The sequence below is a fragment of a genome, unplaced genomic scaffold, assembly GCF_019419815.1.
Source record: "Pyrus x bretschneideri cultivar Hongxiangsu unplaced genomic scaffold, Pyrus_bretschneideri_v1 Contig66, whole genome shotgun sequence".
Lineage (NCBI taxonomy): Eukaryota > Viridiplantae > Streptophyta > Magnoliopsida > Rosales > Rosaceae > Pyrus > Pyrus x bretschneideri.
Window position 1 is genome coordinate 1116457 of NW_025999805.1, and position 14490 is coordinate 1130946.

A 14490-nucleotide genomic window follows, 5' to 3' on the forward strand; every position below is an offset into this window, starting at 1 on the left:
GCACGTGGAGGGTTTAGGGTTTATGCGTGAGGAAGGGGTTGGAATTGTAGAATAAACGACATGTCGTCTCCTCTCAGTCCCATGTTGGCGGGAACCACAGCAATTTTTTTAACTACACGTCGTTTCCCGTCTCGGGGATTGGAATCGGAATATTAACCGTTTTGAAATTGCACCCACAAGCACATATTCCCCTCTTTTCAAAATTTCACCTGCTCTCTCTCTCATCAATGGCGGAGGCAATGAGTCCAAAACCGCCAGCTGCGCCGAGGAATACGGGGTCGGTGGCGAACCGTCCACATTCTCCCACCACCAGTCCACTCTTCGTTTTGGGGTCCAACGACCACCAGCTCGAACGTGCACAGGTACCGCCGGGATTCGTCGCAAGGCGGCTACAGTTGTAGCTCATTCTTCTCCGCCTGACGATTGTCTCAGTAGAGAGCAGATCATCAAACTCTTCCAAGAATGCATCAAACTTGCCAGAGAAAATGTCCGTACATAGTCACACACGCTCTGCTTCTAATCTATGAAATCGCATACAAATAATAGATTATTGATTGCGTTTAGTAATATAATTACTACTATCTTGAAAAAATTTATGAACTTTTGCTGTTATTGACTAGATTTTATGAGGGTTTGTTTGATTGCTGAGAAAATGCGGACAAGAAAATGAACTAGAATCAGCATATCAAGGACAAGGAATAAGAAGCATATATTTAAAAATCATACCTTTCTTAGTTTTTTCATTCCTAAAGCTAAAAATGAAAAGATATGAGGCTCATTAATTAATTTATTTTTTAAAGTTTTCGATGTTGTTGTGATTTTTTGTTTTGTTTTCTGTTCACTAGAAAATAACCCAGAAGAACACAGTGGAAGCTCAAGCTTATCGATCATCTAGCAATATTATTAAGGTTGAAACCGAAAATGGCACGCAGGCTAATTTCCAAAAGGTTTGGAGCACTTATTGTGAAAATTGGTTGGTATTTGAGATTGTTGGGTTTATGTACTTATGCAGATAATACGTTATTGGTTTTGAGTGGCTAGGCAAGTTGTACATTGGAAGCCGGGTTGAAAATTTACTCGGTGAGGGTGGATTCATTGCACGCTGAGGCATATAAGGTCCTAAGTGGGATGAATCGATGTCTTGAAGATGAGCAAGGTTGGTGGTTTTAGACATTGGTTTAGGTCTGATTATTTTTGTGTCACAGATTTTGCGGTTTGTTTTTCTTTATTTCAGTTAGTTTTCGGATTTAGTAGCTTTGAGGTTGACCATGTCATCAACAAGCAGGGTAGGGAGAGAGTCAGAGAGGAAGGTGTGAACTTTTGTTTACTACAAAATTTGACTGCAAGTTGAAAGTAATGAATGTAGTTTTAACAGATAGATCCGATGTCCACAGTGGAATCGTCCTTCAAAGCTCTTAACATAAAGAAGTTTGATGGTAACGTAGACGACCATTTTGGTTATTATCTTTTTATTTTTTTGTAAGTTCTAACTGTTGGTATTCACAAGAGTTTGCTAACTCAATACCAAAATATGTGGGTGATAAGTTTACAAACTCTATCACACCTCTCACTTTCACTCTCAATAAAATTGGACAAAGAAAGGAAAGAAGTAGCAAGCTTGGTGATAACAAACACTTTGAAATATTAGAAGAGTTTACAACTCTTAAAGCTTACAAGCTGAAATTAAATGAATGGGAAATGGGATTTGGATGGGATGCTCTAAGGCTTAGCAAGATGGCCTATTTATACAAAACTGAAAAAATAAACAATCCAACAATACATATAATGAATGATGGTGTTCCACATCTTTACACCCTTTCAAACACATGCAGCAACTTTGATAGTTGGCATACACATGCATTGCATCATGGCAGGTTGTAATAACCACCTTTCGGCTTGCACACAGCAGCTCACATCTCTGCTGTCTTTCAATCTCCTTTCGGCTAACACATGGAGGAAGCAATGATCTTTGTAGTTGCTGAAAAAAAACACCCTGGAAAGAAACTGACAGCTTGTTTTAACCATTAACAACCTGTTTTTATTTGATTTTCCAACACTAACTTGGTTTATTTTTGAATTTTAGTCACATTGGTGGCGGATCCTCTATATCATCAGACATCTGCACAGTTGAATGATGGTGGAGCCAAGGGTCTGGTACTGAATAACCTTGGAGTATATGGAGGATGCCAGGTGCTTTTTGATGCATACGAAGTTCCAGTGAAGTGCAGATAGTGTTCATTGCTCAGTAATGCCTTGGAATTGATTGATCTCTCTTTTGCTAAAGGTGAGTGAGATTAGAATCTCTTGCTTGATTTGACCAATAAAACCATCTAGAGGTGGCAAATCAACCCATTCGGTTGTAATGGATAACCATTATGACCCGTTTAGTTTGATTTCACCATAATATGGTGGTGAGATTGGTAGTGGTGATGAAGGTGTAATACCCGATTATGGTGAAATCAAACTAAATGGGTCTTAATGGTAGTATGAAAAATAAAACTATAATAATTCTATTTGACCTACTACACGACGAATAATAGGATTCCTCTGTCAGAACCTCACTTTTACCCATTAACAACCCTATCTGTTGATTTGCCACCTCTTTCTTACCCCTTCTTCCCTCACTTGCCTTTTTTATTTGTCTTCTCTTTCAGCCATTGATTGGTTTTGGTCTCTATGTAGAATCTCTTGAGCAGACGGTGGTGGGCATATGCGCAAAGAATGAAATATGTCCTACTCCCAAGGAGATATTTTACCAATTTGATGAAAATAATCATCGATCATCTCTAGATTTTAATATAAGCCAGAATGCAGATCTCAAAACGGATGCCTTTAACGGTGCAAACTTTGACACATCGAACATTTATCATAATGATAATACTGGGTGATGATCATGAGAATATGAGTTTCGGAGATCTCTCATTTCATAATCATCACAGGGTACTTGTTATGGCTATATGCTGAAGTCAGTTAGACCTTGATAAATTGCTTGTTACATAACACGCTTCCGCCAACAATTCTCTAATCCTCTCTATGGATCCCTGGGATAAGATAAATGGAATGCGTTTTCTAATTTGTGTAGGATAGTAACTCTCATACATCAAATGAAGCTGATGTGGATGACAGATTTGAGAAAGTTTCCACGTTTTCGTTTCAAGGTTTGGGGTTAGAGAAAAATTTATGGGCTGGTCCTGATCACTGGAAGTATTGGAGGCCTAAGGGTTGGTATTACAAAGGAAATGACTTTTCGGTTTGCTTTCTTGTGGGTAAGCCTTGATTTTGCTGTCTTTCTTATCTATTCTGTAGGTTCGGAGGAAGCTCCTGCCACTCCAAGCAGACCTGGTACTAAAAGATCAAAGAACACAAACCATAAGGAAGTTGAACTTAATTTCACAGCATCTCTAGACGACGAAATTCCAAATATCTTTGCTGTGCCAAAAAGTTCCAAGTCTTTACTTCAACCTACAAATAGAGTACCAGTCAGTAACAGGCTACCAGATGACTGCCATTATCAACCTGAGAATCTTATCAAGTTGTTTCTTCTTCCCAGTGTTCTGGTAATGATTTCTCCATGTAGTCCTATAATATACAAATCTGTTGTTATCCATGATAAAAATATCAAGGAAAGATTGAGATTCTGTCGTGATCATGATCTCACTCCAAGTATAGGACGCCAATCTGGGGTAGATAATCCATTGATTGAGTTTGTGATAGCTACAGTAAGAATCTGCAAGTAAAATTTGCCACTTAGTTAGAATTGAATACAAATGATAACATGCTATTGCTCATAATATGTTGTGCAATTCCATGTTTCATATTGTGTTTGCGTACAGGCTTAATTTCATAATGTGGTAAGGGCTGGTTCTCAGGTCTAAAATCATACAATGGTCTTGTGCCTCGAAACAATGGCCAAATGGTTAGCCTGTCCTAGTTGTAGGCTTAATATTGGGCTTTGGACAATTTTTCTCATGTTTCTGCCCAGGTTTCATAAGTTTCTGGATCCTTATGTTTGATGTGGCTAATGGTAAAATTTCAATTTTGACTGCAGTGCCTCGGGAAGAGAAGACAACAGCATACAGGTATCAGCTTCTTCGTACGTATGCATATGTGTGTGTGTGTGTATATCTCAGTTTAAACATCCATCATGATTCATATGTCCATTTAGCATCCACTTGTGGTATTGTTTTTAATGATTTTTGTTCTATTGGCTTATGATAGTAATCTTATTTTAATCTAGAACGAAAAACGCTTACTGCATAACTGTTACTAGTATTGAAGTATGACTCTTATTTTTAATTTTCGGATTATAACTCCTGGAAACAAAGTCATAATTTTGATGAAGCATTGCCATCATGGGACAATGAGAGTGTGCTTAGTGGCCAATATTACGATGGATGTATTCATAGCGATGTTGAGGACTCGGATACTCTTGCCTCTCCACCTCGTCAGGTTTCAAAATTTTCTTTTGTTTTGTGAACATGAAAACTTTATCATTGGTAGTTGGTGCTCGTTTGGAATTTTGGATTAGGTCAGTAGATGTTCCAATAGATTGGGCGAAACTGCAATAAGAAAAAAGTGGAGATTTCTCTGAAATGGGTTACAGGGTGCCACTGAAATTAGGTTGGGAAAACGCCGCTATCTTTACCTTGCTGGGTTTGTTCATTTTTTGTTGCTTTCCTGAATGTGCAATTGCTTTGTATCTGAAATTACAATGTCCTCATTGTGTAATGATAATAACGCACTAAGAAAATCAACTTTTTTGGGAATTCTGGGCGTTCAATGGCGTAGCCACCCACAAGGCTAACATGGGCTGTGTAGTCTAGGGAGGTTTTCTGTAAAAGTAGTGCTATCTATGCACTTATTTTTACTTCTCACACACCCCTCCCAATTTTTGGTTGTTCGAATCGAATAAGTTGGAGATGATCACTAATAGAAAATTAATAAGGCTGTGTTGGAAGTAAAAATGGGTTTGTAAATAGAACTATTCTTTTGTAAAATCATGTTCATAGCTTACTCAATTTCAATAGAGATTATTATTTAATGTATATTTTATAGAGGATAGGTAATAAATAATACATTTTATGCTAAAAATTATAAATTAGTTCTATCTACAATCCTTTTTTTATCATATTCTTTTAAGAAAAAGACCATTTACCCTATGTAATTTAGCCTTTGTGCTTCTTACTCAAGAAAAGAAAAATAATTTCTTTAAATCCACAATTAAATCTTTGTCTCCGCAATTCCTTAATTTCTGTTGCGATTTTCCAATAAATGTCATCTTTGGTACTTTCTTAATCTCTATATTATTCTTGATTTAATTAGTAGGTTAATTATTTATATGGTCCATGAATTTATCGGTTAGGGTTATGATTTTGAGAATAGTTTATATTATATTGTTGTTCTTTTATATTGATTATTATATAAGTTTATACAAGCAAAAAATAAACATATGATTTTATAGTACTATTTTCAATTTGCCCAACCAAGGAAAAAATCTTGACTCCGCCCTTGTGGGCGTTGTGGTTCTGCAATAGGAAGTTTTGGTTAAAGACGGTCACCAGACAAATTACTTCATAAAACAGTGCTAGTCTTGCTCGTCTTGAGTTGTGACTTGTGACGTTTCAGGTAAGCAAAATTGAATTTCAGTACGACAGAACTTCAAAACAAGTTGATGTTCATGCATTGAAGGAAACTCTTTGGGGTTATATGCAAGAATCTGCCGAAGCTCCTACTGTGATAAGCATATTCTGTTTGCATGTGCTGAATTATTTTTCTTTTTCTTCAACACGTTCATGAATATTTTTTTTTTCCAAGCTCATAACTTAAGTATCTATTTGCAAGTTCCGCAGGAATATACTTTGTTGTTTTATCTACTTAATGAGGTTTTTCATTCATTCTGAATACTATTTTACTTACAGAAGGAATTGAAGGACAACGTATCCTTCAAGTATATCCTGGCTACATTTCCTGTGAATTCCCGTGCTGCAGCGGCTCAGGACATCACTCCCCATTTGTGTTTCATCTGTCTTTTGCATTTGGCCAACGATCACGGGCTAAGCATACACGACTGCCCGACTTTAGATGACGTTAGCATTCATCTCCCCTCTCGTTGAAACTCAGGTGGAGTGGACCAGCGCTCATCGTAGCCAAAGATGCAGTGTACATTTTGATATGTGAATATTTGAGACTAGCATGCCTCCGCGATATGCAAGCTGCCAGGGCCTTTCGAGCAGTACTGAAAGAAACGTAAGCCTATTTTAGTCGCCTTCGTTATCATGTTTTGTTGGCTATGCTGTGTTGATTGTGAGCATGCCCTGAACTTGCTTAAGCTAATCCAGCTTCTGTATATGCTGTCCAATGCATCTTTTGTGAATATGAGAGCATTTCCATCGGAGGCACAATAGCCCAGCACCCAGTCAGAAAACCAGGTTGGGACTCTGTCCATCCACTCCAGCCCACAAACTTGCCTGGCACCCAGCCCAAGCTGGTCTCCAGGCCAGTCCAAACTTGACTAACCAAGGAACCGGGCTATTTGTTTGGCACGTGGCTTTTATGCGGTCGTGGGCGTGAGTACTCAACAGCCATTTAGAGGCGGGGCTGGCGGCGCAGGCGCACTCACATCCCACCCCGGGTAGGCGATGTGGCCCACTTTCTGCTATTGGATTTCTAACGGTTAGTTTTTCTAGACTGTTGTATTTCCAACAGTAAAAAAAAAATGGAATTTCACTTTTGATCTGGACCGTCCGATCACAGATCAACGGTCCATGTTCTCCCCCCCCCCCCACAATTAAAAAAAAAAAAATTAAAAGGCCCAACGGTTAGAATTATGATTGTTGGCCACGTGGCAGATTATAGGCTGTTGGATTTGAATATTTTTCAAATCCAACGGTTCAGATTAATTAACTAAATTAAAATTTATTAAAAATTATGAAAAAATATAGAAAATTAAAATATTTTTTTCCTATAAATACCTAACCCTCATCTTCGAACTTACACCACATTTCAATATTTTCTACACTTTCTACACCTTCTACATTTCAATATTTTCCACACTTTGAGAGAAAAAATGTCTTCGTGGAAGCTCATTGAAGATGTTACATTGTGTGAATGTTGGGTTCACACAACTCATGACCCGATTACGGGTAATGAGATGGATAAGCGAGAAATGTGGAGTAAAATTACAAAAGCGTTTTGCGATGTACATGGAAAAGACTCCAGAAGTAGTCAAGGTCTTCAAGGTCGTTGGAAAAAACTCAAGGCATCCTTTACTTGTTGGAAAAACGCTATCTCTCATGCTTCCGTTAGTCTACGTAGTGGGACAAGTTTAGTAGATTAGGTGACAATATTATTATTTATCTATATGTATTCCACCGACATCAATATTTTAATTTATGTATTTGTGTTACACCCACATTTTTTATAATACTGTTTTATGCCACATTTATAGACACTACAAGCACAAGCTTTCTACAATGCGAAGAATCACAACAAATCATTCAACAAATGGGAATGTTGGTAAATTGTCAAAGATTGCCCCAGATACAAAATTGTGTCAATCGGTCCAGAAGTTGTCATGCACGACATGGGTCTACACAGTTCGCCAGAACCAGACACGGCCGAACAAGAAGGCGACACATTTGAAGACACGGAAGAGACGTGTGAAGAAGTGCCGAAGACCCAACCGACTCGTCAGTCCCTTAGGCCTCAAGGTAAAAAGGCATCAAAGAAAAAAGGTAATTCTTCCAAAAATGACTACACTAAATACATGGAGGAACTTGCTCGCCAAGGTGAACTGAACATGGCGCGTGAAGCGGCTAGAGATGAGGAAAAAGTTGCTGCTATGGCAGCAATATTAGCAACTACTGAGAGACGTGATGCGGCGACTGAGAGACAAAGAGAAATAGTTAATCGAGAGAACGAGATGATTAGAGAAGCACTTAATCGAGAACATGAGATGCTTAGAGAACAAAGGATAGCTTAAGCAGATTGTGACATTATGAACAAGTCTCTAGTAGGACGGTCTCCAAATTCAAAATATTTTTGGACATCGGAAAAAAGAGACATTCGTGCAAAGGAGGCGTGAAAGAGATGTGGAAACAAGTTGAGGGGGTTATAGCTACACAAATCCTAGCAATGAAGATCCTAGCACCACATATCCTAGCTCCAGAGACTTTGTATAATTTCTTATTTATTTTTATTTATAGATGTAATTTCTTATTTATTATTAGTACTTTGTGTAATTTCTTATTTATTATTAGTACCTTATGTAATTTCTTATTTATTTTTAGAACTTTATGCAATCTCAAATTTTTTTTTTGTACTTTATTTACACACACCAAAAAAGATTACATAACACCAAATAAACTTAAAAAAAAAAAATACACCAAATAAAATTACATAAAATAAATAAAAAAAATGCACTTTATTCTTCAACCACAAGCTCATTTTAATTATCTTCACCTTCTTGCAATCCCCACTAGTGCTCAATCAAGTCATTCTGGCGGGTTACGTGCCAGTATGGGTCTTGCACATCAGTGTACCACTGAACGATCAATTCATTGTAACGTCCATCATGTTCCAACGGCTCATGTTGCACGGGATCTTCGGTCCGGTTATGAGCATAATAGATACGTGTTCTTGAGTTGTTCATCGGATCCGGCTCATATTCATTGACGGCATCATAATCATACTCATCTTCCACAATCATGTTGTGGAGAATAATACACGTCATCATGATGGATCGAAGAGCCTCGACATCAAACAGCCTAGCAGCAGACCTGACAATTGCCCAACGAACTTTCTACACCCCTCTTGACATTTTGCAAAGTGTTTTTCTTTTTCAATCTGTGGATGTGGCACTGTTTTGACAAAGGTAGACCACCTTGGGTAAATGCCGTCTGCAAGGTAGTATGGTATGTCGTATTTAGTGCCATTAACCCAATATGTGCATCTTGGTGATTTTCCTTGCAGCAGATCGTCGAACATTGGAGATTGAGCAAGGGCCTTTAGGTCATTCTGAGCTCCTGGAACACCAAAAAAAGCATGCCAAATCCATATATCAAATGAAGCCACCACTTCCAAAATGATACGTTTGGCTCATTTTCTGTCTCCATAAGCTCCTTGCCACGCACTTGGACAGTTTTTCCAAGTCCAGTGAATGCAGTCGATGTTTCCAATCATGCCAGGGAAGCCTCGCATCTCACCTTTCCTTAGAAGCCTTCGCATGTCCCTTGTTGTGGGTGTCCGGAGGTACTCATTGGTTTACATGGCTTCAATTGTAGAGCAAAACCGCATCAGGGACTCCAGAACAGTTGTTTTTCCCATCCTCGCGATCTTATCCACTTGATTTGCAAATGTTCCATACGCAAACATTCGCAAGGCAGTTGTAATTTTTTGCTCTAGAAGAAGACCTAGAACACGAAAAGCATCCTCTTTTTGCACAAAATATGGATCATGGTTGCAAATAGCACTCATGATTTTGTTGAACAAACTTCGTTGCATTCTAAAATGACGTCTCAAGACATGATCAGGGAATACGTTGTTGCGAATCAAATAATCTTCTAAGAGATCTTTACCTCGTCTTTCCCTTTTTCTATTGAAGTTTGCGGCACGTCTTGGTTTGGCTATCTGACCCACAGCTTCCATGACACAGCGGGAATGTGAGGCCTTTTGCCTTCTATGGTCATAATCCGAGTCCTCCTCCATTGCAAAAGCCTCATCTCCACCTCCACCTTCATCGAGCTTAATCAATTCTTCCTGTTGTGCCAACAAGCTTTTCTGTTACTCCACTAATTGTTTATGCACTTTCCTTGAAGAAGACATTGTAAAAAAAAAAAACTCAAGATTTGAAAACGATGAAGAAGGATTCTGAGCTAAAAAGAAGGATTCAGTTTGGTGTGACGATGAATGTAGAGATGTAGGGTTTATATGGACAAAAAGAGAAAGGATGAGGTTCTAGACAATGTCATGTGACACTACGTGATTGGTTGAAAATCTTATCGAAATCGTGGCTAAATTATTGCAAACAGGAAGTGACACATGACGCGTCGGGATTAGTTGAAAATCTTATCGGAAATCTATCCACAAAATAGTACGTTCGGATAATAACACGTGGCGTAATAAGATTGGTTGAAAATCTTATCGTAATCTTGGCTCAATTATTGTAAACAGATAGTGACACGTGACAGATAGGGATTAGTTACAAATCTTAGCGGAAATCTATTCACAAATAGTATGTTCGGATAATTACACGTGGCATTACGAGATTGGTTAAAAATCTTATCCAAAATTAAAACTATTTTATTTATTTATTCTTTTATATAAAATTTTAAAAAATTCTAAATGGGGCGGGTGCCAGCGCATTTTGTAGGAGTGGAGATTGTTTGTGCCAGCGCATTTTTAGACTGGGTGCTAGCGCATTTTTTCAGGGGTGGAGATGCTTTGACCTTTTACTGTTCACTGGAGTCTATTACTGTTCACTTGAGTGAATAAATGCGCTGGATGCTGGTGCAAAGTTTTTAAGGATGGAAATGCTCTGATATGAAATATCAGCTCCCAATTGCTTCCCGTGTACTAATTTTATTTGATTGTTGCTTCCAACCCAACATTTTATTCCAAACCCTTGTGTCAATTTTCAGAAATTGAGAAGGGATGCAAGGTGAGCTGGGACTCTAGTTTCATGGGACCAATTATATGCGGTGTAGCTATTTTTAACTGCTAGGCTCTCAACTCAAAAGTCAATAAGTTGTTCGCTGCCAGGACAGGTTATACCATAATTGGGCTCGTTTGATAGGTAGAATTAGATTGGACTGGGTAACTTCTAATTTTAAGGTATGTTAAGATGATTTACACACGAAGAAAATTTATCCATTCCAATCATTTTTAAAATTGCAAGATTACAAGGGACGAGTTTTTTTTCATGCCTACTCCTCTTTGAATTTCCTCCAAATGAGAAATTATTTGCTTTTACTTTTAACAGCCTTAAAAATAAAGATTTAACCACAACTATCCTTGTAGAATGGGACTCCTTGCGTGTCGGTGAAGAAAGAACGGGCAGCGATGAAGAAGGGAGCATTAAGATTTAATCATTCCAATCTAATTATACATACTAAACGAAATAGCGGTCAAAAAATACACGAAGAAAACTGTGACATATCTGGCGCTTGGATCAAAAGGATAAGGGGGAATCTAAATCCGTGGAAAAGATACGTTGGTGCAAAGCACGTTGAACATTGCTTTCTTTCCTTTCTATTTCAACCCAAGGATCTCTTCCAAGTAGAAAAGTGAATCCTCAACCTCCAATCCTAGGAAAAGTGAAATCCTCATCTTACAACCAACATGTTTGTGTAGGCTATCTGATGTGGATCCTATAATTGTCTGTCTATACATATATTATTGACTATATTAAAAGATAAATTTTTCATTGTGATCGAAATATAGTTGACACACCACTTGTTCTTATATAAGTGAAGGAAAGTTTTATTTTTTAAGTTGTTAATTATTTAATACAACTATTTCACCGCTTGTATAGCAACAAAAAATATACTATCCTGTGTTCTGAACAAACTAAAAACTCTCTCACATTAGCTATCTATTTAGTTCTTTGGACCATTAAATTTTAAGATAAGAGATTGTTCAAAAAGTTGATAAAATTGCTTTTGAAAAATTGTGGATAAACTAGAAAAGTTTGATTTGAATAGTAAAATCCGTGAGCTCTTTGCATCCTTTTTCCTCATCCACTTTTCTTTGGGAGCCATCTATTTATAGGTTATCTTTTGAGAAATATTGAAAGCTAGGGTTTAGTAAATAAATTCACCTTTATTTTCAAGATTATTTTTAATAGATTGTTATCGACACTTTAAAATAAACGTCGTGTATTTTTGCGTTGTAAATCGTAATGAGATTATCATTGTACTAAGGAGTGCGAGACAACTAGAACTTGTAATAGTTGAAGACAGAGAAATACAGAAGAAAAGGACAAAGTTTGAGGACGCTTCCAGGTGCATCTTAAATCGGGTCGTTTTATTTTGATTGTGAGAGGCTAAAAGCCCAAAGTACATGGACAAGTGGGCCTTGGAATTGGAAGGGTTGTGAGGTACCACTCACCACATGCGCACTAGTGCTACAAGTGGGACTCTCTTGGAGAGAGAGAGAGAGAGGAGAGAGAAAGAGGGGGGTGGTCCACAAGAAGATTTCAAATTAGCTGACAGTCACACCTATACGTATTATGATTGATTTACTTATGTCATTGAAATAAATGTAGTTTTTAATAGTATGAATCTATATCATATGAATTATATCGTGTTCATTTTTATAACGCGTGAATTAGTAATTTTTAAACACAAGTATTTCATTTTGGGACCCGATAAGCTTAATCCTTGGAAACCGCACATTTCTGCTAAAGGTGGTTAACCGTGGAAACAAAAAGAACAAAAGAAAGCAATTGAAGAATATGATTTCACCGACCTTATCAACCTTGTCCAATCACATTCAAATCTCGCTCCCTCTTGCATGTTCTCTGCTGTTATATCTTTCTTTTTATAGAACGTGCTCAGAAAATGGATGATATTCTATGTTGGGGAAGGGAGGAATCAAATACGAAACTTGAGATATAATGGTTTTTCTTTTTGTCAAACAATAAATTTTGTTAGATTAGCTGTTAGATTAGTTACCGACGGGGTTCAAACCCATACCGTCATACAAGGGTTCAACTTCTTTCCACCATTGTAGTAATGACCACTTACGATATAATGTTGAATGTTCTTAATTATTTAATATTGTAAAAAAATAGAAATCAAACATAGAGCATCGAATGTAAGGCTAAATGCTCTTAAAATTTAAATAAAAAATAGAGAGCATGATTGGTGATGCTCTTACAATAATATTGTAGAAGTCTCAAATGTAAGGTTGAATGTTCTTTACTACATGAGCTACAAGTGACTTACGATGATATTGTCGATACTAGATTGTAGAAGGAAGAATCAAATATAAAATCTCAGATATAAAGTTGAATGCTTCTTAGCCACTTAAATTGTTAGTTATTTACCTTGACACTATATAAGGGAGGAATCAAGCATAGAACCTTAACAACATAAGCGAAAGTTCTTGACGAACTACAAGTTCCTTACGATGCTCTAATAGATGCATAGTGAATTTGAATACAGGATACAACCTTAGGTGTATGAGTGAATGTTCCTCCGTTAGGTGAGTTTGAGTATATAATTTGATTGGCGTTTGCTTAAATGAATTGATCGTGAAAATGACATGCATGATGAGATAAAAATTGTAGTGTGATTAAGGCACTGCTGGCTCCCTATGAATTTCTTATGTATAACTTCTTTGACTAGTATAATAATATTCTGCAGCCGTGATCCTATATGCAAGACAATTCCATCTCTCTCTCTCTCTCTCTCTCTCTCTCTCTCTCTCTCTCTCTTTATAAATATGTCCCTAGCCTTTTACTTGTTCTCTACTACTAAACACCACATCCCTCTCACTCCTCTCATTCTTCATACTCCTCTCATTTCATCCTTCTAATCCTTTTACCCGCACCACCTTTTCAGTCCCTCAGCAGACGCCAATGAGCAAGTTTAATGAAAAATTTCAGATTCTTATGTTTTCTCTGCTAGTTATTCTTCTCGTCCTTGCACCTTTGTTGTCCTCATCCCTAAGGACTCCTTACCTCTACATCATCACTAACCTCCTTATCATCGCCCTCGGAGCGCAAGCTGGCCTCCTCTCATCTTTTACCGAACCTAATTCAGACCATGACAAGAAAAGCGGCTCCGGCACCGGTTTTTCTTTTGCTCCCAATCCTGTGGTTCCCACGGAATTAGCCTCCTCCGACAGAAGGGTTGTTGCCCGTAACGATGAAAATCAGACGGTTGTTGCTCCGCAATATGCTGAAAAGAAGGCTAGGGTTGTTGAGAAATCCAAGTCTGAGAAGATTGTGGACACTGTGAAAGTGGAGAGTGTGAAGAAGTGTACTTCTATGCCTAGCCTTTTCTTCATAGGGGGAGGTGAGACGGATCATGGAGATTATGAGGTGATCGGGGAAAAGCGTTATGTGGAGGAAGAAGAAGAAGAAGTTTTGGGGGAGCTTAGCGGGCAAGAGCTTTTTGCAAAAGCTGAGAACTTTATTGGCAACTTCTACAAGCAGCTGAAAATGCAGAGAGAAGACTCATGGAAGAATATTCATGAGTTTTATCGCATGCCTTCTAATAATTCTGCTAATAATTCTGCTGCAACTTTATAAATGTTGTTATCGTATGTCATAATCTATGTCATTGGTTTTTGGGGATTATGATGGGTCAGAGGGAAACAATCCATGTAGTTGAAGTCATGTTTCTTCCTTAATTTCATTATTTGGGTTTGTACAGAACTACTGAAGTTACTAGTTTAGACATATTAAGAAAAAAAGAAAGAAAAATATTGATGCATATAGAATTCCTTGTACTGAATCTCCATATATTCAACAAATGTTTAAATATT

General features: G+C 37.7%; 1 pseudogene; it reads left to right on the forward strand.

Annotated features, from left to right (window-relative positions):
- Window positions 1-227: 227 nt before the first annotated feature.
- On the forward strand, window positions 228-6753 carry LOC103951462 (annotated as a pseudogene).
- Window positions 6754-14490: the final 7737 nt, after the last annotated feature.